At 45.5% G+C, this 24,221-nt stretch overlaps 1 protein-coding gene across 1 annotated transcript in view; it reads left to right on the top strand.

The window, feature by feature from the left end:
* Positions 1-326: 326 nt before the first annotated feature.
* Positions 327-24,221, top strand: part of LOC150052933 (putative inactive 1-aminocyclopropane-1-carboxylate synthase-like protein 2) — a 46,506-nt gene continuing 22,611 nt past the window's right edge. The window contains exon 1 of the mRNA XM_090349243.1: positions 327-468. The gene's annotated coding sequence lies outside the window, so the exon portion shown is untranslated. The remainder of the gene's footprint in view (positions 469-24,221) is intronic.

Raw genomic sequence — 24,221 nt, 5'->3', positions numbered from 1 at the left:
TTTTTAAAAAATCAGTAATAAGTAAGCAATGAGTAAGCTGGAAGCAGCATAATGCACTGAAGAGGATGAAAGAGGCCAGTGATTGTGAAGTCCTGAGAGGAAGAGAGGATAAGCAGGAGAGGGAGTTGGACCAGGCTGTGAAAAGTAAGCCTAGGATTGAACAGTGTTTCCTTGAGAAAAAATGTTGATGTTGTTCTAACAACCAAGAACCTCAGAATGTGACCTTAATTTCGAAGTAATGTCTTTGTAGAGGATTTTTAAAAAGTCATTATCATTAACTCAACATGATTGTTGTCCTTCCAAAGCAAAATATGCACACAGAGGCGAACAAGAGAGAAGACCTTGCGAAGACACAGGGAGAATGCCATCTACAACCCAATAACATCAGAAGATGGGGAAGAGGCCCTGGCCCCCATAAAGGACCACCACTACTGACATCTTGGTTTTGGACTTCCAGCCTGCAAGACAGTGAGCAAATACCCCTGCTTGGGGTAGAGGCGGGGGTCCTTCATTTTAGTAGTCCCAGAAGACTGGTACACCATGGATGGCTTTTAGCAGAGGAGTGACATGACAAAGTTTGGTGTTCTTTGCTGGCATGGAGTAGAGAATGACCTGAAAGGATATTTCTAGGGGGACAACTGTTAGGAGGAGATGGCCACGTTCTAGTGGCTTTTGATGACTGCTTGGTGATGATGGGGTGGATAGAGATGAAGGAGAGTAGACAGCTGTGGGCAAAGTTTAGAAAGTGGAATTTACAGGGGGTGTCTAGGATGAATCCTGACTCTGTCTTCTGTCAAGGGGTGACTGGCTGTGGCCCTTCCACCAAGATGACAATATCTAGGCCATGTTTGGGAAGTAAAGACAGAGAATTTGTGTCTGAATTTAATGTGAGATACAGTAAGGCATTAGTTCTTTTCTCCTGAAGAAAGTTAGATTGGAAATGAGTTTTGAACTCCATTCTAGAAGTTTCTAACTTCTACCCTTAAGGCTCAGCGGAGGCAGCCTTGATAGGCTACAGTGCGAAGACTCACCTTTCTACAGTGGTGCAGTACTTCATAAACCTTACGAAATCCTCTCTTTTATATTTTTTCCTTTTTTTCAGAAAATCAGCATATACAAGGGAATTTCATTTGTGTGTGTGTGTGTGTGTGTGTGTGTGTATGAGAGAGAGAGAGAGAGAGAGAGAGAGAGAGAGAGAGAGAGAGAGAGAGAGAGAGAGAGAGAGAGAGAGAGAGAGAGAGAGAGACCTGCGCCTGGGTACTGCCCCTGAGCTTTTGTGCTCAAAACTAGCACTCTACCACTTGAACCACAGCTCCACCTCTGGCCCTTTTCTGAGTGGTTAATTGAAGATCAGAGTCATGGCTTTTCCTCCCTAGGCTGGCTTTGAATCCTGATCCTCAGATCTCAGCTTCCAGAGGAGCTAGGATTACAGGTGTACGACACCAATACTGTACCCCCCAACCCCGCACCCCGGCTTCATTAGCACATTTCTGTTCATGTATACAGTGAATCCTGACCAACTGTAGCCCCTCTGTCACTCTTCCATATCCCCTTCCTCCATCTTAAAACAGCTTCAGTCATGTTCATCCTCACTCAACTTCCTTGTTCATAACCTGGGTTACCCACTCTCCTATCAGTACCTGTGTATTTTTCTTCAATCATATTTTTAGTGTGTGTTAATGGCACCCATTAATTATGATTTTTCAGACAAGCATAGCGTATATTTTACCCAGGGTAATTGTATATTACACTATTATACGTATATGCTCAGTGCATAGAGTGTATTTTTCTCTATCACTTTATCTTCCTCCTGCCTTCCCAATCCCTCCACCTCCATTAATCAACAACACTGGACTGTCGTCCTGTGAGTTCTAGGAGGCCTTGGATCAGCAGGAGCTGAAGCATTTGCTTCTTCGTGACCAGTTGATGCCTTTTACCTTGACATGGCCAGTTTCTGAGTCACATGGACCTAGGCTTAAATCCTGGATTTACTATGAGCTTTGGGAGGTTAGAAGAGTAACTTCTCTGTGTCTCAGATCTTCTCAAAGTGGCTATTGATAACTTGACTCAACATGTTATGTAAATGGTATGTTAAGTGCCGAAGATGTAGTGGCGGACTTAGTACATGCTTAGTAATGAAAACCAACTTTTACGGTATTCATTCTCTGATGTTGTGCAACCTAGTAACTTAATGCTTCCCTGGTATTGGTGGCTCATACCTGTAATCCCAGTTACTCAGGAAGCTGAGATCTAAGGATCGAAGTTCAAAGCTAACCCCTGGCTAGAAAAAAATTTTTTTTGCAAGTCCTGGGGCTTGAATTCAGGGCCTGGGCACTGTTCTTGGACACTTTTTTCTGAAGGCTAGCACTCTGCCTCTTGATCCACAGCACCACTCTCAGCTTCTCTGAGTATGTCTTACTGAGGAATCGAACCCAGGGCTTCGTGCATGCTAGGGGAGCACTCTACCACTAGGTCACACTGTCAGTCCCCTCAGACAGGAAATTCTGTGAGATTCTTATATCTGCAGGTAACCACCAAACAGTCAAAAGTGAAGCTGTGGGTCAAGGAGGTAGAGCACTAGCCTTGAGCACAAACGCTCAGGGACAGTACTCAGGCATTAAGCTCAAGCAAACAAACAAACTTACCTCAGTCTCTTTGTGTTGGGAATATCAGCTTAGCTGGATTCTCTGTTCCAGGGTATCTCAAAAACTGTAATCAAGGGCTGGAGGCATGGCTGAAATAGCATAGTGCTTGGTTAGCAAGTACAGGGCCCTAAGATTAAACTCTAGTCCTGCAAAAACAGGTTGGAATGTACCCTCTGGGGTCAAGGTCTCAACTGAAAGCTAACCTGCAGGAAGATCTGCTTCTAAGCTTATGTTGGTACTGACAGAATATAGTTTTTGACAGTTTGGGGACTCAGCCTAAGTTTGCCACTGGTTGTTGGCTAGAGACCACCCTCGACTCCTTCCCACTTGGCTTGCTCCAGTACTAAATGAGCTTCATGGAGGCTGGAAGTGGGGGAATCTGCTGTGGAGTGAACTCAGCACAGAGTGAAAAACTGTCTCCTTTGGTATCTTCTACAGAGAAGCAAGGGACCATGTCCAGTCTATATGAAAGAGGGGGAATTTTGGAGAACACTAGTAACTGAATATGTTTTTATTCAAATAATTGAGGCGTATTATTCAAACTTTCTTTAAGGCCTTGTCTTGTGCTGGGCTCTGTCCTGGGAGTGAGGCCCACAGAGATAAGAAAGAGCCTTCTCGGGCCGGGAGTTTGGCCTAGTGGTTAAAGTGCTTGCCTAGCATGCACGAGGACCCGGGTTCGATTCCTTGGTACCACATATATAGAAAAAAGTTGGAAGTGGTGCTGAGGCTCAAGTGTAGAGCTCTAGCCTTGAGAAAGTCCAAGGACAGTGCTCAGGCCCTGAGCTCAAGCCCAGGACTGGCAAAAAAGAAAGAAAAGAAAAAGAAAAAAGAAAGAGCCTTCTCCTCAGAGAGCTCACAGACCTAAAGAGGAGAGAAACCAGACAGGCCATACCAGGGATGTGGAAACCGGAAACAACTTTACCCACAATCTCATAATTTGTAACAAAAGTGAAATCCTCATCAAAGGATGAGCTCACACATGCAAGAGTTCAGCAAGCTCCTAGGTGTCAGGGCTGGCTCCGGTTTAGGCTCCCCAAATCTTATTCTCACTATTTTTCAGTCTTTTGTAAGCAGACAACAGAAACAGGCATCTGATCTTTCACAAATGAGGGAGAAGTGTTAAGATCATTCGAATTGGAAATGTTGTAGAACTCTGGGGTGAGACTCAGTAGGTAGCAGGTATCCCAGGAAAGCAGCTCCCAGACACAGAGGCTCAGACTTGATCGGAAGACCCATCAGCCAGGTGTCTGGGGAGGAGTACAGAGTAAGTTTTCTCAACCAAGTTCTTGGTGTCCACTTACTCCTTAGCTTCCTTGGGGGAACCTCAAACTTCTTAGCATTGTACCCCAAGTCAAGAGGCAAAAGGATTAGTCTTTTCACCCTGGTAAAAGAAAATTTGAGCTAAGTTGCCTCCAGGTCCTAGATTTCTGGCATTGTAGAATCCCGGCTCTCCCACCAAAACCAAACTCCAGTCACAAAATCAAGTTCACCACTTTCGTCTTGGTCCAGTCCTGTGATGCATGCATGATCAGCCCTCTTTCTAACCTCAAGAAAAAGAGGCTCTGGGAGGTAGGAGATAGGGCTCACCCAAGGTCCTGCAGTAAGAAAATAGCCCTAGAGACTCCCCTCACCTTCTTTTAGCCCACCCCATCCCTAGGCATGCATTGGAATTTTGCTCCCCCAAGTGTGCTCCCCAGTCTAGCACCTTCTGCGGCATCTGGGAACTGGACAGAAAAGCAGAATTTTGTGCCTCTCCCTCTTTTCCCTGTCTTCCCCAGGCACTGGAGCCCACAGTTCCAAGCCTGCAAAATCCTGGCAAGGACCAGGGAGTAGTGAAAGATGCTGAAATCCTGGGAGGAGACAGCTTTGTCATCAAAGACCTGTCCCTGCCCACCCACGACTTTTCCATTTCTAGTAGACATGAAACCTCCTTCCCCATCGTTGTACACGGCAGGTGGAGAGCAGGGTGGGGGAACTGCTTCAATTGTGCGCTGCCACCAGCCCTCCACCCCCACCCCACTGTGTGCTAAGGCTGATTGTCCCATTCAGCACCTCCTTCCTGGATTGGCTGCTGGCTTTCCAACCCCTTTTGCTGCCTAATTACAGCTACACATGCAGCTGGGGGGAAAGAAATGATTCTATAATTACTGCTGGCACCCAGCCTGACTGGGGCTGGGAGGGGAAGTTTCCAAGGACAAAGGGGTTCCACTGCAGGGAAAAGGCAACTCCAGGCTTTGTTCTGCTCCTGGGTTGGTAGGAGGAGGAGGGCGAGTGGCAAACCCTCCCTCATGAAGACAGGACTGGAGGAGGAAGCCAGGCCTGTGAATGTGATGGTAAGCTCTGTGTATTTTCTGCCAGGTTCTGTGCTTTGCATAGTATAGCTTCTGGCGGGACCAGATCATCCTGGCTTCCTCAGGACATCTCTGTTTTACCCACAAGAAGTCCCACACACCCAGACCCTGCCTTCCCTCATGCAAATTTGGACAGGGACTCATGTATCTCATGCTCTAGCAGGTAGACTCCTTGCTCCTGTTGTACAGGAGATGGACTAAGGCTTAGTGAGCTTGAGGATTTTTCATCCTAAATATCTGTGAATGGCCTTAAATAGATATAGATTAGGTTTAGTAACACCAAAGATTCACAATTCAAGGATCTGCCCAAATGCCAGAATAAAAATAGGGGTTGGGCTGAGGTTCCCCACTGTGCAAAGTACCCCCCTCTATCTTTTCTCTGGGCCAGGCCCAAGTCCTCCACCCATCTCCCACCTGCTTGTAGTGCTAAGGTGTTTCTCCATACAGCATAGTTCCCCAAACTTGACCAGTCTCAGGATGAAGGGACACCCATGGCAGGGCCTGGCTAGACCTCTAGAGCACACAGCCTAGCAGAAAAGCAGAGCTCTAGCGAGTCTGGCCTAGTGGTAGAGTGTTTGCCCAGCATGCATGATGGCCTGGGTTCAATTCCTCAGTACCACATACATAGAAAAAAGTTGGAAGTGGTGCTGTGGCTCAAATGGTAGAGTGCTAGCCTTGAGAAAGCCCAAGGACAGTGCTCAGGCCCTGAGTTCAAGCCCCAGGACTGGCGAAAAAAAAAATGGAGCCAAGGAGACCGTTTCCCTCGTGTGACAGATGGTCAAGCTTGCGTGCAGGCTCCAAACCTTTCTAGCTCCTTTGAGTAGCTGATATCTAGCCTGCCCAAAGCTGCAGTCCCTTGCTGACGGTGTGACCTTGAACCAGTTACTCAGTGTATAGGAGATGCTTGGTGGAAGGGGCAAAGGAGATGGTGCCCACTGTTTTTAGGTCATAAAGAGAGAATCCATATACTAGGTAATGGATCATGTCTGGAAGCCTAGCTACTTATGAGGCTGAGATCTGAGGATTGTGGTTTAAAGCTAGCCTGGGAAGGAAAGTCCATGAGACTCTTTATCTCCACACACACAAAAATAGCCAGAAGTAGAGCTGTGGTATAGTGCTAGCCTTGAGTAAAAAAAACTAAGGGCCAGCCAGCACTGAGTTCAAACTCCAGTACTGGCACCAAAGTAGGGGCTGGAGCGGGGGGAGAGAACACTGATAGCATGCTCTTAGCATATGCCCTGAAGGAAAAAAATGATTGTTGCTATTATTGTTATTTTGATTTGGAGCCATCTCCTCTGTGAAGTTGGGGACTCATGTTAAACCCTCTGTCCTCCCCCACTGCCTCAGTGAGGTTCTTGGCAGGACCAGCTGGTACTTGAGCCAATGAGAACTGAAGGAAAGACTGACACTATCCCCTGGGCCCGAAAATAGAGAGAGATCACTCCAAAGCCAGGCTGAGCAGGACAATTTTGCCCATACAAGGCTGGAACTGGTGCCACCTGGCAGCCCCTTGGGGCACAGAACTGTAGGGCAGACTGAGCCTTAGGCCCACTCTGGGCTTTTGCCAGATCTGCCGAAGGCCACCCGAGGAATGCCATAGGCTCTTTCTTGATGACTCTCTGGGGACTGGATTTGATTTGAAATCAGTTTGAAAGAGAAGCAGCCTCTGGCTTTAGGCTCTCCTCCTAGCCAGAACCTCAATAAGAAAGAGACCCAAGGCTGGAGGGTTTCCAAATGCCCCTCTTGGACGTGGATTCTGAAGCCACTGCTCCTGAGAACATCAGTTCAAAAGTGTGTGTGGGGGACTTCAAGTTCCCCTTTGAAATGTGTCCCCAGAAGCTGGGGGGCAAGGAGCTGCTACTCAGGTCCTCTTTCATGCTTCTGTATGAATTGGGCTCCTCTAGCCAATTCGCTCTCACTATGAAGCATCGAGGCATTGGGTCAGTCAAAGGAAAGGTATGCAGATAGAGGAGAAAAGTCCATGCTTGCACCTTGTGTCTGTCTTGAAGGAGCATTGTGGTCTTGGGCTGGGCATTCTACCTCTCTGAGTTTCAGTCTTATCTTCTAGAAAATAGGGATAATAATATACCTTGCTGGCTTCAGGTGAGGATTCATGAGGGTAACAGAAAGATGAAATTATAAAGCTCGGGGCTGACACATTCATTTTTATTCCTTTGGTTGTAGATGTGGGGTGTGTGTGTGTGTGTGTGTGTGTGTGTGTGTGTGTGTGTACTTGTGAAGGAAAGAAAGAGAAAGGGAGTATTAGGTAGTGCAGGGAGATTTGTCTTGACTTATAGAAACAAGACCCTAGGGTGTAGCCCTTCCTGGTGGGAGGCCCAGAACGTAGGTGCACGAAGCAAGTTCTTGCATTGGAAAGCATTCACTCAGTACGCTTGTCCAGTGGGTGTCTGTCTAGCCTGGTGTGGTGGGAGAAGGATAGCTGATTCTCTGTTTGCTCTCCAGGCTTTTTGCCACTGTCCCCATTAACCTACAACTGCTAATATTTCAGCGTCTTTCAAGCAGCATGCTCCAGGGGTCTGGACTACCAGGCTTCTGTTCATGTCTGGATCCTGGGCAGCTTACTTCTTGGAGACTTCCCAGCACAAGCTATTGTCCTAAAACTGTATGAGGGCTTCTGAGATTACCTAACTCGTTCCCTCACTGGTATTAGAGGGTTGTAGACAATACTTGTTAGCAAGATGGGTCAGGAGCCAGCTGGCATGAACGTAAACTGTAGTCCTGCCATATGTAAACAACAGTGTCAACCTGGGCAAGTTATTTTGATCTTTGGATCACAGTTTCCTCATCTGTGGTGTGGCTGTGACAATGAGCACCAGCTGCTTTGGGCTGTCTAAGGTACTTGGAAACAAGGGCTGAGTACCTAGCAGGTGCTGGTATTGTCCATGCAAGTTATCTGCAGCAGCTAACATCTTTATAATAATTCTGGAAGCTACTGTGAATGTCATATTTGTTTCTAAATGAGGAAACAGAGATCCAAGGTCATGTGGCTAGTAAATGTCATAGCCAAGATTCAAAGCTGAAGTAACTGGTTCTAAAGCTTGAATTATTAAAGCAACATTAACTTATGTTGTGAAAGTTGGTATACCCATCAATATTTACCTCCATAATTGTAAGATACTATTATTTCTAACTGAGAGGTCCTGGAATCTGTGTCTCCAGACTTTGGTTCCCTCAGCTTTAAAGAGGATCCTGGTATGACTCAATTTCTTTTCTTTTGTTGGTCATGGGGTTTAAACTCAGGGTTTGGGTGCTATCCCTGAGCTTTTGTGCTCGAAGCTAGCATTCTACCACTTTGAGCCACAGGTCCACTTCCAGTTTTCTGCTGCGTACTTGGAGATAAGAGTCTGAACTACTTTCCTTCTTGGGCTGGCTTCAAACTGTGATTCTCAGGTCTCAGCCTCCTGAGTAGCTAGGGTTACAGGTAGCGCCCCATGGCTTGGCCTGCCTGGGCTTGAAGAGAGATTGGTAGAGTAGAGAGAGGACAGTCAGAGAACACAGCCGTGTCATGAACCAAAATGGGAAGAAAATGTACCTGCTAGAAGAAAGTTTTTAAGAGTTTCCAAGTAGGTTTCTCTTAAACACCCTGTGAGAAATGTGAGCAATGAAGTTGTATTAGTTGGTAACTACTGAACTGCGCTATTTGACTCCAAGACCACTTAGAGACTGAACTTGTATGGAACTCGAGCAATGTCGGTATGCTCTTGGGTCTGCGAGAAGCCTTGAGTCCCTGGGACAAGCAACTCAAGGGCTGGCTCATGGTGCCTCACGGTATAGTGGTGTCTCCACACATTTCAGGGATGTCTTCTCTCATAAGATCAAGCATTCACCTCTGCTTGATCACTGACTTTCTGAGGTCCAAGATGACTGCAGGCTTTCCTAGGCATGGCATTCATGAAGGAGTCTCTGCTTTATCCCAAATAGCCTCCCTCCAGGCAGTAAGGGCCAGAGCTTGGTGAGGGCCCATCAATGCCTGGGTCCAAGACCCAGTGTACCTTATCCTCAACATTCTCATGCAGCCAAGTAGAAGGTCATTAAATATATGAGCAGGGGTGTGAGCCTTCAAAAGAGCCAGCAATGGAACTGACCCACGGAGGCCACTATACCTGTGTCTCCAATGGGAGGCCCAGGTGGCTTTTGAGATTGATACAGTGGAATGACTGAGTGGTGGGATAGTGGTTTGAAAATAAATCTATGATTTATTCCCATTAGTTGTACAAGAGTCCATTAAACATATCCTACCTAGCTCATGGGGGAATAAAAATATTTATGTTTGAAATGCTGTGTATCCACAGGAAGGTTCATTCAGATATGCAGAATGTGAACCAATAGTGTAGTCATAGTAGACAAAGCACCCTGACCCTCTGAAGAGATAAGTCACCATCGCTCTCTGCTTTCTTTATCCTTCTTCCTCCATGCAGTGAAATCACTTATTAGGTTATGTGAAGGGTGAGCCCAGAGCTGACTGATAAACTGCCTTTGTAATGATTTTTACAAAAAGAAAACAAAAACTAAATAGAAGGGCCAATAACAGCTAAAACATCTGCTTAGTCATTCATTCAGCAGACATTTACTGAACATTCACTATGTGCAGGTCCCACGCTGGTTGCTGCAGCCCCTGAAATAAAGTGATCATATGGTAGAAGCTAGCTCAAGTTTCACAGAGTGCTTATCACAGAGCTGGCAAAGTTGTTTGATTTGGTTTGGTGTTGTGCCAGTCCTGAGGCTTGAACTCAGGGTATGGGTATTGTCCCTGAGCTTCTTTTTGCTCAAGGCTGATTCTTTTCCACTTGAGCCTCAGTGCCACTTATTTTTTTTTCTTCTGGGTAGTCTATTGGAAGTAAGAGTCTCATAATCTTTCCTTCACAGGCTGGCTTTGAACCACAATGGTCAGATCTCAGCTTCCTGAGTAACTGGGATTACAGGTGCGAGCCACCAGAGCCCAGCTTCAGGGCTGGGAAAGTTTAAGTCAACCTCTCCCAGATATAAGTGGGTAATCTGAGGAGTAGAAAAATGTCCCTTCTCGCCGGGCATGGTGGCTCACGCCTGTAATCCTAGCTACTCAGGAGGCTGAGATCTGAGGATCTTGGTTCAAAGCCAGCCCAGGCACTACAAAGCCGTGAGACTCTTATCTCCAGTTAACCACTAGAAAATGGGAAATGGGGTAGTGGCTGTGGTAGGGTGGTAGCCTTGAGCTGAAGAGCTCAGGGACAGCGCCCAGGCCCAGAGTTCAAGACCCATGGCCACTTCCCCCCAACACACCAAAAAAAAAGAAAGAAAGAAAAGAAAAAGAAAAAAATGTCCCTCTCTCCTGAGCTGTCTACAGAGTGGTTTGGCTGTGCCCTGGCTATCCACCAGTCATCCTGGATCTCCAACCCCAGCTGGTAAGAGCTGCAAAATGGAATTTGCCAGAAACAATCCATTTACTGTGCTTTCGAAACTCCAAACCCTTTCCTGGGCCCCCTGAGAAGTTGTCTGATCTGGAAAATAGCAAAACGAAAAATGAAAACATGGGAGGGCAGGAACAAGAAGTACAGACATCTGAATGAGGTTTTGTGGCCATGAGAGCCAGGCTTGAGGAGTTCACACCAGAGTTTTAGGAGAATTTGTAAACATAGCCATGTAAGTTACCTCCATCCTTAGTCGGAGGGTGACTCAAGGTAAGCAAATTGTGTGATGGAAAGAAAAGCTAGGAAATAAAAGTCCAAATAAGTTAAAATATGATGCTGTGTTTGGGGCCTGGAACCTGGGGCTTTTCCAGTGTTTCCACTCTTGGGGGGAAAAGTCCCACCATGAATGGAGACCTAAGAACCCCCAAACTTTCTGTCTCTTCTTGATCCCTGGTGATTTTATGACTTAAGTATCCCTCAGATCTGTCCTATCTCCTGTCACCTTTGTCTCTTACCCAGTCCTCTGCAGGCATATTCTCCCTGACAAGGACCTCTCCTCCCCATTCAGTTAGCCAGCCCCTTTCTCAGCTGGCCTGGCATTTCTCTCACTTACCACAATCCTTACTGTGGGTTTATGAGCCAGCCTGTTTAATGGCCATCTCTTCCCACTTCTTCATAACTTAGTTGAGTGGAGGAACTAAGTCTGGTTTTGTTCATCTTTGCTGTCCTCTGGGCATAGTGCCAGACAAGGAAACATGTCATGATCCATGCCCTCCACACATCGTGTGTTAGCTCTGTCATGCTTGCCCTCTGCCTTGTCCCCTCCCCACACTGTGTGCTCAGTATTTATTCAAAGAATGGCTACACAAATTAAGAGATTTTAAAGATAAGAAAGTCAGGTGCCAGGCTCATGTCTGTAATCACAGCTACTCAGGAGGCTGAGACGTGAGGATTGAGATTCAAATCCAACCTAGACAGGAAAGTCCCTGAGACTCTTATCTCCAATTAACTACCAGAAAACCAGAAGTGGAGCTGGGCTCAAAATGGTAGAGTGAGCACCTAGTACTTGAGTTCAAGTGCCATGACCAACCAAAAACAAAAATGAAAATGAAAAGTTAAAAAAAAAGTCAGCATTGGGCCGGGAGTTTGGCCTAGTGGTAGAGTGCTTGCCTAGCATGCACAAAGACCCGGGTTCGATTCCTCGGTACTATCTATATAGAAAGAAAGCCGGAAGTGGTGCTGAGGCTCAAGTGGTAGAGCTCTAGCCTTGAGAAAGTCCAAGGACAGTGCTCAGACCCTGAGCTCAAAAAACCCAGGACTGGCAATAAATAAATAAATAAATAAATAAACTATATTAAAAAAAAAAAGTCAGCACACAGATCTGAGGATTATAGTTTGAAGCCAGTCCAGGAAGGAAAGTCTGTGAGACTCTAATCTCTAATTATTCTGCCCTCCCCCCAAAAACAATAAAAGCCAGGAGTGGATCTCAGGCTCAAGTGGTAGAGTGCTAGCTTGAACACAAAAAGCTTAGGAACAGGAAAGATACCCTGAGTTTGAGCCTCAGAACCAGAAAAGAAAAGAAGGAAGGAAAGAAGGAAGGAAGGAAAAGAGGAAGGGAGAGAGGGAGGGAAGAATAAGGGAGGAAGGGAGAAAAGCAATTTTTATACTCATGTAATTAGCTTTTCTTCCTCCTACTAAAGAAACATTTGAAGATCCTCTGTACAATATATTCAGAGCTCACTCGTGGATGGTGGAGATCCTGATAAACCTGGGTGTTTAAGTGGAATGGAAGGCATATGCTTTGGTGGGAGTATAAAGCAGCACATAGGAGGATTTTATATAATTACGTACTATAGAAATAAAGCCAAGCTAGAGGCCCTGGGGTCTTTCTCTAAGTATTGGTACAATGACTATTTGCACAAATATAGTTGACTCTATCTAAGAGACAGATTGCAGTTCCACTGATTCAACTAATTAAATATCAGGGGAAAATGGGGGTGGGGGGAACTTACTGTAAACATACAATTTTTCTTAATGTTATTTCCCAATAATGAATAACAACTTTATACAACACTTATTATGATTAATCTACAAGGGATTTAGAGTATATGTGTCGTGTGTGTGTGTGTGTGTGTGAGAGAGAGAAAGAGAGAGAGAGAGAGAGAGAGAGAGAGAGAGAGAGAGAGAGAGAGAGAGAGAAGGAGAGGAGAGAAGAGAAGAGAAGAGAAGAGAAGAGAAGAGAAGAGAAGAGAAGAGAAGAGAAGAGAGGAGAGAGAGAATATCCTGGGGCTTAAACTCAGGGCCTAGGTACTGTCCCTGATCTTTTGTGCTCAAGGTTAGTGCTCTACCACTTGAGCCACAGCTCTACTTTAAGCATTGTGCTGGTTAATTGGAGATAAGAGTCTCATGAACTTTCCTGCCTGAGCTGGTCTTAAACCATGATCCTCCAATCTCAGCCTCCTGAGTAGCTAGGCATGAGCCACCAGCACTGCTTTGTCTGCCTAGGTTGGCTTTGAACTGTGATCCTTAGAACTCAGGCTCCTGAGTAACTACAATAATAGACATGAGCCACACATGATTTGTTTATTTATTTATTGACAGAGTTTTGCTAAGTAACCCAGACTGACCTCCAACTTTTAATCCTTTGGCCTCAGCCTCCAGTGTAGGTAAAATTACATATATGTACCACTGTGCCTTATCTACTTTTTATGAGGATATAAATGTGTTTTCAGGATAATTTAGCAATATCCATTACAAATGTAGACATATATCATCAGGGACACATCCTCTTCCTGGAGTCTATGTTATGGATATACTTAAAGTTGTATGTAGATATGCCTGCATAAAATCTGGTGCTGGTGGCTCACTCTTGTAATTATTGCTACTCAGGAGGCTGAGCTCTGAGGATCACAGTTTGAAGCCAGCTCAGGCAGAGAACCTATGAGACTCTTCAATGAACCACAAAAAAAAAAAACTCCAAAAACAAAAAACCTGAATGATGCCATAGAGAACAATGTTTGAACACAAAAGCTCAGGGACAGCACCTAGGCCCTGAGTTCAAGTCCCAGGACTGGATGGTTAGAAGCTGCAGTGCAGGGAAGGGAGGAGGAGATTTTGCTGTGCCATTCATTCTCTTAGTAGTCCTATCACTGCTCACCTGATTCTTCCAACCATGGAGGGCTGCCAGAACGCCAATGGGCTTTTCTTTTTTCATGACTTGATAGAGCCGGACCTGAAGCCCACATGGAAAAAAATGAGACCTTGAGACACCAGGGTTGTTTTCAGGCAGTAGCTACTCTGGTGGGCCAAGGGCAGGGCAGATTCTGCCAAATGTCTGCAGTGGAAAAACCCCAGGTTGCTAGGTGCAGTGGCTATAGTTCTGCTGGCCAGACTCGGTCATTGTGGCAGGCAGGGGCAGGGTTGGCTTCTAGCATCAGAGAGGTCCCCTGGGAAGCAGCTGCTCTTTAGTCCAGGCTGGACTGGGTGAGGGGAATCAGGACAGTAGTTCACACTCAACATCATGTCCCCAATCCCCCGCCTGCTACTCTGACCTCAGGCTTTTGGGAGAAATCAGGGGCCTATTACTTTATCACTCAAACTGTTTGGGTTAGAGTTATCTGGAGGTGTTTGGACAGAGTGATGGTCTCCAGGGACTGATGGGTAGCTGGGTCAGGGCTGGACAGTCCCCTGGAGGAAGAAAAAGGACTGGAGCCAAGACCCTGGGGCCATTCATGGATGGGGAATCAGTACCGACAGGCATGTCTCTGGGCGAGTCACTCCCTCTCTCTGAGCCTCTGTTTCCCTACTTATAAAACAGAGAGGGAATCATTTTCTTTTTGCCAGTCCTGGGCTTGAACTCAGGGCCTGAGCACTGTCCTTGGACTTTCTCAAGGCCAGAGTTCTACCACTTGAGCCTCAGCACCACTTCTGGCTTTTTTCTATGTATGTGGTACGGAGGAATCGAACCCGAGTCTTCATGCATGCTAGGCAAGCACCCTACCACTAGGCCAAACTCCCGGCCCCAAGGGCATCATTTTTTTAAGAGAACTTTCCAACTTCGAAAATCTCAGATTCCCTTCTTTTCTGTGTCTTGTTTTGTTTTGTTTTGTTTTTGTGCCTCATCCCTCATAATTTGGAGATCTGCCAAAGAGCAAATATTTATAGAGCTCTTGGCGTCTTGTCAGGTGAGATGGGAGAAATGAGGAATTTCAAGGCCAACTTTTGCCCTCCTGGAACTTGTCAAGGACACCCAGATATACACAGAAATTCCCACAGAGGCAGCATCCCAGGACCCAATGGGAGCTACTTATTTATGGGGATCCGAAGGAAGAGTGAGCAAGAGAGTGTGAGTAGAACTCGAGATAATTCTTTTTTTTATATGTAATTTTATTTTATTTAATTTTTATTTTTTTTGTGGGTCATGGAAACTCAAGATAATTCTTGCAACATGGGCAGAAGTCTAGGTTAGGAAAAGGGAAACTCTTCTCCACCCAAGGCCTGGAGAAAAGCTGAAGTTCACATTGACAGTTGTGCAGTGTGTGCACCACACAGCTCCAAGCGGGCGCCATTCACTGAGGTCCATGTGAGACATTCCATGTGTCTCATGCAGAAGCCCTAGAAAAAGCACCAGAATAGGTGAATGATGTCTGCCCAGGCTACAGGAGAGGGCAAAACAACTCCTCAGCTGCCCACTGGCTTGTAAGGAAGTATAAGTCCTCTATCCCCGGGGAATCAACTCAGCTTATTCTCTGAACAAGGTTTCAAGTGTTCATGAAAAGAGTGCCTGCCTCTGAAGAAGTGAAATCTGATGTGTTTTTTGCCAGTGTTTTGTGGGGTCCTGGATGATTGGCATTAACCCTCCATACCCAAAGTTTCTTGCTCAGAAATATGGCCGGGAGTTTGGCCTAGTGGTTAAAGTGCTTGCCTAGCATGCATGAAGACCCGGGTTCGATTCCTCGGTACCACATACATAGAAAAAAAGCTGGAAGTGGTGCTGAGGCTCAAGTGGTAGAGCTCTAGCCTTGAGAAAGTCCAAGGACAGTGCTCAGGGCCTGAGCTCAAGCCCAGGACTGGCAAAAAAAACAAAAAAAAAAAAGAAATAAATGTTGAAAGAGTTCTATGGGTAAGGCACAGTGACACATGTCTGTAATCTCAGCTCCTAAGGAGGCAGAGATAGGAAGATCATAATTTGAGGTAGTCCCATGCAAAAGCATGAGCCCTTATCTGATAAACAAACCAAAGCTGGGGGTCTGGGTCAAGACTGAGAAGCCCTGAGTTCTAATCCCAGTTACACACACACACACACACACACACACACACACACACACACACACACACACACACAGAGTTCTTCCCCATGTGGCTGGGAGAAGATGAAAACAGATCATACCTACAAAGAGCTCAGCCCTGGCTGAATGACTGCTGCATATTATGATTGACCTTGGGGGATGGAAAACAAGATGAGTGAGGTAGTTCCCAGAAGATTCTAGGTGCTGGGGAGAAGAAAGAAAGGCCAGTAACTTGCTGTTGGGCTGTGGATGAGCTACTGCCCAACAAGAATGATTTAGCCATAAATTGCAAACTTAAATGTCTTCCAGGACTTCAGCAGGGCCTCCTGGGAAAACTGTTTTAGGAAAATGTTTGGTGACAAACACTAGAGTCAGGGACCCAGGGGACCTGAGTTCTTGCTTTCCTCCCTGCATCGGGGCCTCTTATCTGCTCCTCTCCCCCATGGTGGGGGGGAGGGGGGAGGGGGTTGCAAGGCAGGAGCTGCCCTAGGAACAGCATGAAGCATGGGTCCAGGCAGATAGGTAAGCCACACATAGCTAGGGAGTCTGTCTGGACTGGCTAGTCTCTGACTGCTGTCACCAGCTATGAAGACTTGAGGCTCAGTGGCTGCACCCTGACTCACTGCTGTGTGACCCACCTCTGCTCTCTCAGCCTGAGGCCTCAGATTGCAGCTGGCACTCCATCAGGGCAGAGGTTTCTCCCATAGGCTTGAACTTGGTCCAGGCATCATGCCCTCTTCTCTTGGTCTGTGTAGCCATGGACTTGAGGGCCTTAGCCCCGGGCCTATGGGGGATCGCAGGTCCATCTTACAGGAGTTTCTATATTTGCGGCAATGATAATAAGTCTCAATGGCTATGTGCACCTGATCATATACTGTAGTAATAATAATAATAATGGTGGACATAAGAAATATTCATTAAAATCTGCCTTTTATAGATGTTGTTCAAATGCATATCTCTCCCTTTGCAAGTACAGAGTTCAGTCAGTTATATAGTCACCCATGCCTGCACTCAGGAGGTTGAGGCAGAAATATCAAAGTCGGCCCGGGCTGCATAGTGAGACCTTATCTCAATTTCTTCCCTTAAAAAAAGATACAGTTCAATAGTTTAAAATCTGCCTACAATCTACCCAGAATATCACAAGCCAGGATACTATAAAGACACTGGCACATCCATGTTCATTGCCATACTCTTCGCAATAGCCAAATTGTGGAAACAGCCCAGATATCCTACAATAGATGAGCGGATCCCAAAAATGTGCTACCACACACAATGGAATTTTACACAGCCATTAGAAAGTATATGACGACATTTGCAGGGAAATGGATGGGCCTAGAACACCCCATGTTAAATGAGGTAAACCAAGCCCAGAGAGACCAACGGTGCCTGTTTCCCCTCGTATGCAGAAGCTAGATCTAAAATACACCAGGACATGATAATTTATACAGGATTCTGGGCATTTGCACACAGTGAAACCAAAGGAGGATACTCAGGATAGGAACACAAAGTCTCAATGCCTATGTGCATCTGATCATATAAAATAATATTTACTGAACTGAACTCCAGGTAATGGAAACAAGAGGTGCAAAGGATGATATAGCTGCGGACTAGACATTATGCTGAATATGAACTAACTTGTGGGTGGGGTCAGGAGAGAAAGACACAGAGAGAGAGAGAGAGAGAGAGAGAGAGAGAGAGAGAGAGAGAGAGAGAGAGAGAGAGAATCTTGATATTCATTACCACTCTCCATCTTCCAAGTGACCAGTCCCTGTCAGATACTATGAATTTGACTAGACACTCCACATGAATTAAATTTTGTAATGCATGGGCCTTTGTGAGCAGATTTATTCATTTCAAGATTAATTCACATTGTAGCTGGTATCTGTATTTCATTTCTTTTGCATAGTGATAATATTCCATTGCATGGATAAACCACATTATGTTTATCCACTCATCTGTTGATGGATGGGGTTGTGTCTACTTTGGGTCTATAACAAGTAGTAAATGGAGTAAACATTTGTTGAAGGTTTTTTGTTTGTACATTGGGTTCACATTCTATTGGTTAAGGCAAAGAATGGAATTGTTGGACAGTAGCTCTATGTTTAACTTTCCTTCATTTCCCTCCCTCCTTCCCCCCTCTCTTTCTCCCTCCCCCCTTCTTTCCTCTTCTCTCTCTCTCTCTCTCTCTCTCTCTCTCTCTCTCTCTCTCTCTCTCTCTCTCTCTCTCTCTCTCTCTTGCAGTATTAGTATTTAGATCAGGCAGGTACTCTCTTACTATATGAGCTATAACCCAGCCTGTATGTTTTCACATTTTTTTTGTGGGTCATGGAGCTTGAACTCTGGGCCTGGGCGCTGTCCCTGAGCTCTTCAGCTCAAAGCTACCACCCTACCCTTGGGCCAAGCCCCACTTCCCAGTTTCTAGAGGTTAATTGCAAATAAAAGTCTCAGGTCCTTTTGTGCCTGGACTGGCTTTGAACCTTGATCCTCAGATCTCAGCCTTCTGAGTAGCTAGGATTACAGGCGTGAGCCACTGCACCTGGCTGTTTTCACTCTTTAAAGAACTGATTTCTTCAAGAGTAGCAGTGTATGTGAGTAGCAGTTTCTCCACAACTTTGCCAGTTACTTTTTATTGTGTCTTCCCCTCTACCCCCCCTTCTTTTTTGTCAGTTGTGGGCTTGAACTCAGGGCTTAGGCACTGTCCCTGAGCTTTTTCACTCAAGGCTAGCTCTACCACTTTGAGCCACAGCAGTACTGGTTTTCAGATCATTAATGGAGATAAAGAATCTCACAGACTTTCCTGCCCAGGCTGGCTTTGAACCTGATCCTCAGATCTCAGCCTACTGAGTAGCTAGGATTATAAAAATAAGCCACAGACTAGCTTCCCCTATTTTTAAGTGTGTGTGTATGTGTGTGTGTGCATGCGCGTGCATGTGCGTCTGTCTGTCTGTCTGTCTGTCTGTCTGTCTGTCTGTCTGTCTGTCTGTGTGTACACTGGTCCTGGGGCTTAAACTCAGGGCCTGGGTGCTGTCCTTGGGCTTTTGTGCTCAAAATTAGTACTCTATCACTTGAGCCAGGGCTCTGTTTCTGGCTTTTTGCTGGTAAGTAGGAGATGAGTCTCTGAAAGACTGTTTTGAGGGATATAACATTCCTATTTGAAAATATTTTTCCCAATCTTTTGAATATGTTACTCCCTTCTTTCTATTTCAGTTACTGGAGTCACTGGTGAAAAGTCAATCGTTGATCTCACTGAGCATTTCTCAGACCTCATGAGTCATTTTTCTCTTGTTGTTTCAAGATTCCTTATCTTTTCCTGGCCTCTTAATAATAACGTGTATGGATGTAGAAAACTTTCATTGATGCCTTTTGGAGTTTCTTGAGTTTCTTGAATGTGCAATTTTGACAGTTTTCAATCACTCCTCAAATATTCTTCTTGACTCTTTGCCTCTGTCCTTAGAATACTCCCACAGGTCTACATGTATGAATAGAAATATACATATATATATAATATGTCAACATCCTTAATACATATCATATAGTTTATATAATGTATATGCATTGTACGTCTTATATATACATTAAATATGCTGAGAGGAAGAGAAGGGGTGATATTGTTCAAAAATGTACTTATCTGACTTATGTAACTATAACCCTTCTGTACATCACCTTTTATTATAACAGTAGATATTTATTGGCATAGTTAATGATGTTTTACAGGTCTGTGAACCTTTATTTGTCTTCCTTTCTCAATTGACCTATATTTAAGTTCTCTGATTCTTTATTTTTGTTTATTCATATCTAAAGTTGAGTCCCTCTGATGAACTTTTCAGTTATTGATTGCATTTTCAACTTCAGAATTCATGTTTTTGTTTTTAATTCTATTTCATTGTTGATATTCTCTGTTTGATAAAGTTTTTTTGCCAGTCCTAGGGCTTGAACTCAGGGCCTGAATGCTGTCCTTCAGCTTTCTCAAGGCTAGAGCTCTACCATGTGAGCCACAACACCACTTCTGGCTTTTTCTATGTACATGGTACTAAGGAATCAAACCCAGATCTTTGTGCATGCTAGGCAAGCACTCTACCACTACGCCAAACTCCTGGTCCTTGGTAAAGTTTTATTTCAAGTTTTCTTTTAATTTTGCATACTTAACTTCCTTTACCTTTTCTGTTTTTGGACATACTGGGGTTTGAACTCAAGTCCTCACATTTTGTTAGGCAGGTGCTCTGCCACTGAGCCACACCTATTTTTTGCTGATTATTTTTTAAGATACTGCCATGCTTCCTGCTAGGAATATACCGAGGCCACGATCTGACTGCTTTAGGCTCTCTGTAGTTACTGTGATGATGGATGAGTGTCTCTGCACCCACCATCCCTCTGTTGAGAGGGAGTCATGTGGCTTTTTCTGTGCAAGAACTATGATCTTCCTGTCAGCTTCCCAAGCAGCTAGAGTTAAAGGCATGAGCCACAGGTACCAATCTTCTCTTCTCTTACTTCTTTGACCATATTTATATAGCCAATTTGAAAAGATTTGTTTAGTAATATACCTGAGACTATGTGTGTGTGTGTGTGTGTGTGTGTGTGTGTGTGTGTGTGTGTATGAAGTAGGTTATCAGAGCAATAGTTGAGAATGAACGATGGAAGTTGGTGTGATGTCACACATTCTGCCCATACACCTTCATCTCTGGTATTGGGAGTTAGGAGTGGGAAGGCAGGAATGTCTGTATGGATTGCACCATCTAATAGAAGTCCCCGTGACAGTGAAAACATTCTACATGTGTGCTATACAATATGGTAACCATTGGCTATGCTGAGCTCTCAAGATGTGGCTAACTACTGAATCATTAATTTGTAATTGTATTTAATACTGATGCCCTGATCATTTGAACATAGGCAGCTCTGTGTGTGTAGTAGCTTCTGTGTGGGATGGCATAGTTATGCAGTAAATTCTTCAAAGATGTCCCAAGGGCCTGCGCTTGGTCACCCTGTGACTATCCTTGAGTTCACATCATTGAATGCAGTGGGTGGCATAGGGTACTTACCCAAATGCAGCAGACAAGGGTTTTGTATTCCATCTCTAACTGTGGAATGGGGCGGATTTGCTTGTAGGATTTAGCATTTCTGTGCCCTGGTGTTTTTTTTCCCCCCTTTGCCCATAAATTAAGAATATTAATAATACCTTCCAACTTCTGTCATAAGCCTGTCAGGAGGACCAATTAGAAGAAGATAGGAAAGACTATTTTGTAAATCCTGAAGTAGTAGAGAGGTCAGAGTGTTTAAGCAGTATTTGAATGATGGGGTTATTGTTTGATTTGTTTGCTTTTATTTTTCTTTTGGGATGGAGTCTTGCTATGTAGCCCACACTGACCTTGAACTCACAGTGCTCTTGCTTCAGCTTCCTGAGTGCTGTGATTGTAATTGTACACCAACAAATCACACACAATATGAACAGATGAGTTCCTTAGAGCAGGATCTGGGCTCTGAGCTGAGCTGATCTATGTACCTCTCAGTCTCCTCTGCTTTCCATACTTAGACTTTCTGTGGTTTTGCCACCTCAGTGGTAACTCAACCTCTTTCCAGTTGCTTAAGCCACACCCTTGCAGTCACTGTAGTGCCAGGAATTGAACTCAGGACCTTGTGCATACTAGGCAAGCCCTGTACCATTGAGCTCTATCCTCAGGCCTTGGTTTATTTGACATAAACCTATGTTACTCAGGTAGTTCTTGAACATATGAGTCCTTACCTCTGCCTACTGAGTAATAGGATTTCAGGTGTACACCATCATGCTCCACCCCCAGCAAACATGCTTTTTGTTGTTGCTGATGGTGGTTGTGGGGCTTGAACTCAGAGTCTGGGTGCTATCCTTGAGCTAGTGCTCCACCACTTTGAGCCACAGTGCCACTTCTGGTTTTCTGGTGACTCATTGGCGATAAGAGTCTCACAGACTTTCCTGCCCCGGCTGGCTTTGAACAGTGATCCTCAGATCTCAGCCTTCTGAGTAGCTAGGATTGCAGGCGCGAGACACCCAACGCCCAACCCCAACAGCCATTCTTGATGCCTTTCTTTCTCTGTATATCAGACAGAAAGGGGCAGTTTCCCACCTCACCTGCAATCGTGTATGCTGTAGGCACAAGATCCACTTAGACTATGACGTAGCCCTGGAAGGAAGCCCTACTTCCTGGTTGTCACACTTGTGTCACATGGACAAGTTAAGCTTGGATGCTTCATCCAGGCATTGATGCCTTAAAAAGGAATTAAAAATTCAAAACAAAATTTTTTTTTTCACTACTGGGGTGTGAATTTAGAGTCTTATGCATGCAAGTCAGAAAACCCCCCCACTGCAACCACACCCTCATCCCTTTTCTTTTTTTTTTTTGCCAGTCCTGGGCTTGAGCTCAGGGCCTGAGCACTGTCCTTGGGCTTTCTCAAGGCTAGAGCTCTACCACTTGAGCCTCAGCACCACTTCCAGCTTTTTTCTATGTATGTGATACCGAGGAATCGAACTCGGGTCTTTGTGCATGCTAGGCAAGCACTCTACCACTAGGCCAAACTCCTGGCCCCCCTCATCCCTTTTTCTTTTTAGTTTATTTTTCAGGTAGGGTCTCATGCTTTTGCCCCAAATGGCCTTCAAATATCTCTACCTCCTGAGTTACCTGTGATTACAGGTGTGTGCCACCACACCCTGTCCGGTCTAGGCAGCCTTGAAGATTTCATCTCAGAGAGTCTATGACCCTAAGGTCTTGAGAAACCCTCCTCTATCCCCAGCCCCCCTTCTCTGGCTCTGTTTGCACACATACCTGATGGTTTGGAGACATAATAATCCAGAGGAGTTGTTTATTCATGGGATGACCAAGAGATCACTCAAGAAGGAGAAGGACAAAGTCTAAAGCGAGGTTTTTGGGGGTAGGGACAGCCCCAGCTGAGCACAAACTTTGTAGAAGTGACTCATTGGTATGGGTACATTCCAGCAGTCCAATCTGGGTCCCCTGGGCCTTGTGATTTTTTTGCTGTTGTTGTGTGTGTGTTTTATTTTTTTAATGTACCAAAGGGGTGCTTCGTGATCTCCCTTGCTTGAGAACAGAGTGGGCTGCCACTCTCTGGCTCTATCAGTCTCTTCCTCCCCCCTCCCCACCCCCACCCCCGGCCCAATGAAGAACACAAACAATTTCTTAAGATCTCAGAGGGGTCCTTGACCTGAATATTTGTTCCAACCCTTCACCAGGAAGCCCTCCTCTTCCTGGACCCTCAGACCCCAGATGGCAGAAGCATCCTGTTTTACAGGGACAAGGAGGGAGGGGAGGAGAGGGTCAGAGAAGCAAGGCTTGCTCTCACCCGGCCCTCCCCTCACTTCAAGCAGAAGAGTGGCCTGCTGCCTGGCTATTTTTATCCTAGGAGCGTTCTCAAGGAGAAAGGAGCCAAGGCCCAGGGCTGGGTCCCTGTGGAAAACCTCCCCTCATGGGGAAAGAATCAGGGGAATTTTTTGGGGGGAGGATGGAGGAGTTTTGCTTAAAGCCTTTGATTTTTTTTGTATATCTTTTGCTAATGTATGAGGCTTTTCATTGTTGATGTGGTGTGTGTGTGTGTGTGTGTGTGTGTGTGTGTGTGTGACTGAATTTCCAATCAGGCCTGTATATGCAGTCTTATGCAATTGCTGATCAGGCTAAGATCTGAGTTTTCTATAAATACTTACCAGCTTGAGGGGCAGGTGGGTGTGACAGCTAATATGGATTCAATAGCCTTTCATACAGACTCCCTGTGCCTGGCTTACAGTGTTCCCAGGACAGAGACCACTATGGTCATATTTTCACACATTGGGGAATACTGAGATTCAGAGGGGCTATGTGAATTATTTGTCATGGAGACCCCATGTAAGGAGAGGGAATTACACCCTGGGCTTGGAAAGCACCGACTGCTTCATTTTCCCCTGGGCTTCAGTCTCAGTCCAGTCATGTGTGTGGCTCAGAGCCAGCTGTGTCATCTCTCTGAGGTCCCTTGCTGTGACATGGGACACTTGTCTACCGGTGTGTGAGGATAATTCCATGATCATGGGTGCAAGGCAAGACGTGCTGGTGTGATGTGTGGCCGTCTGTCGTGTGGCTGCCTCATCCTTCCTGGTCGTGGTGAGGGGGGATTCTGACCCTCTTTTGTTTTGTCCTGGGAGCTTCCCTTTCCTGTAGTTTTAAGACTCTTTGTGTCAGGATTGCTGTGATGTTTTTCCTAAGAGGATAAATATCTGGGAGGAAATAAAATGAAGCCTAGGAGAGTCTCAGCCTTCTCACTAGGTGAAGCTGGGAATGCAGAGTTTATTGAATGAGGAAGATAGAAAGGAGGGAGCAGAAGACATGGGAAGAACCTTCAGACTGGTTGAACCACCACCTCTCCTGGAGAAAAGAAAGAAGCCAGGCCCATGGGGCTTTCATACCCCCACAGTACACCACTGCTGACTAGAAATGTTCAAGTCCTGTGGAAATGTTCAAGTTCTCATTAGCCAGAAACTCCCGAGGGAGACTCAAGGAGGAGGTGTGTCCTTGGAGC

Source organism: Megascapheus bottae, chromosome 16 (assembly GCF_031878675.1).
Source record: "Megascapheus bottae isolate mThoBot1 chromosome 16, mThoBot2.hap1, whole genome shotgun sequence".
Taxonomy (NCBI): Eukaryota; Metazoa; Chordata; class Mammalia; order Rodentia; family Geomyidae; genus Megascapheus; species Megascapheus bottae.
Note: the sequence above shows the minus strand (reverse complement) of the source record. Positions and strands in the feature narration are given on the sequence as shown.